Genomic DNA, 6,000 nt, shown 5'->3' with positions numbered 1-6,000 from the left:
TATTGAACATAACAAATCTCTGTTCTATTGATCACTGTGTCTGACTCACCGCTGATACATTTTTCAATGTTTATTATTTATTTTTGAGACAGAGACAGAGCATGAGTGGGGGAGGGGCAGAGAGAGAGGGAGACACAGAATCCGAAGCAGGCTCCAGGCTCTGAGCTGTCAGCACAGAGCCCAATGCGGGGCTCGAACCGATGCAGGGCTCGAACTCATGAACCGTGAGGTCATGACCTGAGTCAAAGTCAGACGCTTAACCGACTGAGCCACCCGGGTGCCCCTCACCACTGATATTTTTGAGCAATTGTCTGAAGTATGCTTGAAGTGAAGGGGGGGGATCTAGAGAGAACAGAGTTTGTGGTCCTACAATATCCTGGCATACTACTGGTCTGGGGAATGCTTTAGGAGTCCACTAGAGGAGATATTTTTAAAAAAAAATACAGTGGGGCGCCTGGGTGGCGCAGTCGGTTGAGTGTCCGACTTCAACCAGGTCACGATCTCGCGGTCCGTGAGTTCGAGCCCCGCGTCGGGCTCTGGGCTGATGGCTCAGAGCCTGGAGCCTGTTTCCGATTCTGTGTCTCCCTCTCTCTCTGCCCCTCCCCCGTTCATGCTCTGTCTCTCTCTGTCCCAAAAATAAATAAACGTTGAAAAAAAAAAATTAAAAAAAAAAAAATACAGTGTGGCAGGCTTTTTGTGGAAATTGATACCCAAGTTATTTCAGGGGCAGCTTTGAGAGCTGGACAGGGATGTGTAAAGTTCAGAGCTTCCTTGCCTGAAGCTGTCAGCAGGCAACTGACTGAGATCTGCACACTTACAGAAATCATAAAAAAGCAGAGTAAGTCTGATTTATCTTTAAAGGGGCCTCTTTGGGTCCCTTCAGTGATGATTTGTGATCTGTGATGGAGAAACAGTTGTAGACTCAGTTATATTAATGTGTTTTCTGCCTAAGATGTTAGTTTAAAATCTTTCTTCCTCTTCCTTCCTTCCTTCCTTCCTTCCTTCCTTCCTTCCTTCCTTCCTTCCTTCCTTCCTTTCTTTTGGTACAAACCTATAGTTTCTGCATTTATCCTTAGTAGAGTCAAAAGAATCCCCAAATTTACAGAACTTAAATTGATGTTAACTTATATTTTTGCACATAGATAATATTCCATTTGTGGACTTGAAGTGAGGTCAAGAGGCTGTTCAGAAGTCAGAAGGAGTGGGTTTGAAACCTATGAACCCACTGGTTGCACATAAAGAGTAAGACAAGAGAGACAAGCAAATCCCCAATCTACAGGGTACTTGTGCTTTTTGCGGAGACAGTGGCATTTCATGAGGAGTGATTTGTGCGAGGCTGGAAAGCCCTCCAAACCCACACGGATGCCTTAAACTCAAAGTAATTTATTCCCTTTACGGTTACGTACTCCGAGCTCCTCCTTGGCAATTCCATTAACTCCTGAGAGAGGAACACAGTCCTTAGCTACACTGTGTCTGTTTCTCAGGCAGAGAAGGAGTAGAGGCAGGGACCAGCTTGGGTTGAATTCTGTTTTGTACCTGGAAGAGATATAAAGTTTCCAGCATATTACCTCAGTAGGTCCTCTCAACAACTCAGAGAAGTAGGTGGGATTATCACCCCTTTACAGATTATCCCCAGACACAGGAAGGTGAATAAATTGCCCTGAGTTGCACAGCTAGAGGGTGGCGTTGTTTTAGTTAGCTGAGCTTAAACAAAACACATTTATTTCTCACTGTTTTGGAGTTTGGGAAGGCCAAGATCACGGTGGTAGCAGATTTGGTTCCTGACGTGGGCCTACTTCCTTGTTCATAAATAGCTGTCTTCAGGGGCGCCTGGGTGGCGCAGTCGGTTAAGCGTCCGACTTCAGCCAGGTCACGATCTCACGGTCCGTGAGTTCGAGCCCCGCGTCAGGCTCTGGGCTGATGGCTCAGAGCCTGGAGCCTGTTTCCGATTCTGTGTCTCCCTCTCTCTGCCCCTCCCCCGTTCATGCTCTGTCTCTCTCTGTCCCAAAAATAAATAAACGTTGAAAAAAAAAATTAAAAATAAATAAATAAATAAATAAATACATAAATAAATAAATAGCTGTCTTCTGTCTCCTCCCAGGTCCAGGGGGAGAAAAAGCACACTCTGGTCTCTCTTCCTCTTATAAGGACACTAATCCGTCATACAGACCCCACCCTTGTGACCTCATGTAAATAATCACCACCCAAAGGCCCCACCTGTAAATACCATCACATTGGAGGGTAGGGCTTCAACATATTAATTTGGGGGGGGGATAAAAACCTTTTATTCATAGCAGGCGTCCTTACTTGCAGCCCCCTCATGTGGTTCAACCATGGCATGGATGAAGCAGTGCTGTAGAAAGGACGAAATGGGTAGGGAATCTGAGTTTTGCGATGGGGAGGCCACCAGCTGTGGGAGCCTGATCCCCAGGGGCGAGGTGCTGTCGTGAGAACAAAGAAAGTGTCTTTTCTTTCCTTTTTTTTTTTTTTGTACACCTAAGTCACAGTGTAAAATTTGACTCCAGCATGTACACACCCTCATATTCACACATACACACGTGAAGAGAGATACAGAGAAATAGGATTAGAGCCTATTGACAACAGTCATCTCTAGCTGGGGAAATGATGAGTTATGTTCTCTTTTTTTATTCATTTGTAGTTTTATATAATTTATACCAAAAGTCCTCCCGGTATATTGGCTGTTTTTCAGAGGCCACGTGTATTGTGTCCGCATATCTCAAAACAGTGAGTTGTAAAATCAAGCATTTAATGTTAACTCTTTTTTTTTTTTTTTGTATTGATTTTATCTTTTTTTTAGCTTTTTATTTTCTTTGTTAATTTTTTTTTCAACGTTTATTTATTTTTGGGACAGAGAGAGACAGAGCATGAACGGGGGAGGGGCAGAGAGAGAGGGAGACACAGAATCGGAAACAGGCTCCAGGCTCTGAGCCATCAGCCCAGAGCCCGACACGGGGCTCGAACTCACGGACCGCGAGATCGTGACCTGGCTGAAGTCGGACGCTTAACCGACTGCGCCACCCAGGCGCCCCTTCTTTGTTAATTTTTAATGTTAACTCTTATTGTTGTTCTTCTCCCCTCAGATTGGTATGAGTTGCTCTAGTTCATTTGTTATTTGTACAGAACTGACTAGTTCTTTTGATATCCTATAGGCACATCCTAAGTAATATAATTCAGTTAAGTTGGAAAATAAGTGTTTTTCTGAGATGTTTCCCTCGGCTTTCAACAACATGAGGTTTTATGCCTTTATAGTGACCAGACAGAACTGAAGGTTATTTATTGAAACTCTCTTTAGAAACATAAAGCCCCACTGAGCTTTCCACTCTCGCCATTCCATAGATGAATGCTTCATCATTACCCTTTTCAAAGAAAAGCCATTTATTTATTCATCAAAGTTTTAAAATAAAAAGGAAATGAAGCTAGATTTTTTTTTGTTGGTGGTAGGATTTGGGAAGAAAGAGCTTAAAAATCGGCAAAAGAAAAGCCTTTAATGAGTCTTTGTAATATTTAAGACTTAAACAAAGCAACTCAGTACCAGTGGGAGCTAAAACTAATTAGAAATCAAAATTATATTCGCTTCATCAATATTAAATCCAAGAGAAAACAAAGAGGAGCTTTCGTAATTAAATTTCATTTAGTGTAATAATCTTAGTTCCTGCCATTTGCAACCGTGGGAGTTTTCTTCAAGAGAATGTTTAAAGATGTATTTTGTAAAGAGTCAAGAGCTCGCTAAATTTTGTGTACAATTGAGATGATTGAAAGGAGAACAGAGAGCATCAGAACAGAGAGATGAGGTGAGATCCACGCAGTTGCCCAAGACCTGCGTCCTTGGTGGGGTGACTCAGAGAAGCCAGGCGAGAGGCCTGAGGTCAGCTGGGTCCTCAGGGTTAGGCTTGCGCTCTCTTCTCAGCTGCGTTACTGGGCAGAGTTTTGACTCCCTCAAGGGACCACAGGAGAGGAGAATGTTGTCCTAGTGGGGTGTTTCCCTGACGGGAGCAGTGAAGCAGGGAGAAGCCTACAGAGTGCCAGTCAGCCTCTTCTAGAAGGAGTGGAACAACCCTGGGGGCTCGGGGAGCCTCCCCTGGACGGCTTGAAGGCACCTCAGGGCGCTGAGTAGCTGCCGATCTGATCATATCTGGTCCACATGAGCCTTGGTATGTAGTGACTCGCCCTCTCAGCACACCCCACGCAATGTCACTGTGGATAGGAAGGAGCAGTTTCCTGTCACGCAGGTGGCACTACCATCTCCTGAACTTTTGCTGCAGGCCAGACCCTGTATTAAGCACTTTTCAAATATCTCCCTCGATATGCACAACCTTAGGGAAGAGGAACTGTTGTCCCCATTTTTAAATAATACAACTTGTCAATTGTCCTTTCTTCATGGCCACATCTTTCTTTTTACTGTAGCAAAATATACATTAAATGAAATCTACCACTTCTGACCAATTTGAAGGATACAATTCAGCAGTACTACAAACATTCACGTTGTTGTGCGGCCATCACCACCATCCATTTCCTGAACTTTTTCCTCTTCCCAAACAGGAACTTTATGCCCATTTAAGCAAACTTCCTTCCCTGCCCTCAGCCCCTGTTAACCACTATTCTACTTTCTGTCCGTATGAATTTTCCTATTCTACGTACCTCATATAAGCAAAATCATACAATGCTTGTCTTTTTATGTCTGGCTTATTTCCCTTAGCATAGTGTTTTCAAGGTTCATCTGTGTTGTAGTATCCCTGTTTTGTTTTGTTTTGTTATATTATTTATTTATGTTGCCCACCCCCCCAAATAATCATCTTTGCATTTTTATTTATTTTTTAGTTTTTTTCAATGTTTATTTATTATTTTGAGACAGAGAGAGGAAGAGCGTGAACGAGGGAGGAGCGAGAGAGAGAGAGGGAGACACAGAATCTGAAGCAGGCTTCAGGCTTTGAGCCATCAGCCGGTATATTCAGGTGGATTCTTCTGGGATGATTTCCAGTGTGTCCATCCTATATCACCTCCGTGGCCTCATGACTTACCCTTTTATCCTTTTATGAAGTGAAAAGATAAATCTTCCATAGTTATGCTATATTTTTCATTCTCATTTTTATGGATCATGTCAACTGGCATTGCGTCTGAAAAACAAACTAGCTTATTGTTCAGTGCTGTGAACATGTAGCATCTGATGTGTGGCAGAAGAAAAGAAACATACCAGGGACTGAAAATTCACCTTCAGGAAGACTTTCACCTTGAAATTTGATGATATGTGGAACAGATGTTTTAATTTACCTATGATAATTTGCATAATCAATTTAACATGTGGTTTATCAAACCTGCCAAAGAGCAGGTGACAATATGGAATTCATATGATCGCTGATTTGACACATCATTGAGATTAATTTGACCTTTCCTGCTCTCAAAATACCCAGAGGTCTTCACAGACAGGCATGTTGTGCTGTGAGATGCCATGTGTAGCAATCTAAAATCCATCATTTAGCCTCACAAATAAAGCAACCCCTTTGTCAGTCTGCCTCATGCTTTTACACTTTTCCTTTCAGGCTCTCTTCTAAATTGAAAAGAAGGCAATGAGTGAATGCTGGGGGAGGTATCCAATTCTGAATGTTCATGACTTTATGAAGAGTAATTGATTTATTTCTCCTCCAAAACTATAAATGGTATTGACATGTCCCTGCTCTGTTCGTTTATTCTTGATCCCAGACTCAAAGAGCTATTACCTTTAAGAATCCATGGTGACGGGGCACCTGGGTGGCTCAGTTGGTTAAGCGGCCAACTTCGGCTGAGGTCATGATCTCACGGTCCGTGGGTTCGAGCCCCGCGTCGGGCTCTGTGCTGACAGCTCAGAGCCTGGAGCCTGTTTCACATTCTGTGTCTCCCTCTCTCTGACCCTCCCCCGTTCATGCTCTGTCTCTCTGTCTCAAAAATAAATAAATGTTAAAAAAAAAATTAAAAAAAAAAAAGAATCCGTGGTGACAATCCATT

Source organism: Puma concolor, chromosome A1 (genome assembly GCF_028749965.1).
Source record: "Puma concolor isolate L17-30 chromosome A1, mPumCon1.1.hap2, whole genome shotgun sequence".
NCBI classification, from domain to species: Eukaryota; Metazoa; Chordata; class Mammalia; order Carnivora; family Felidae; genus Puma; species Puma concolor.
The sequence above is the reverse complement of the archived record's forward strand: the minus strand, read 5'-3'. Positions refer to the sequence as shown.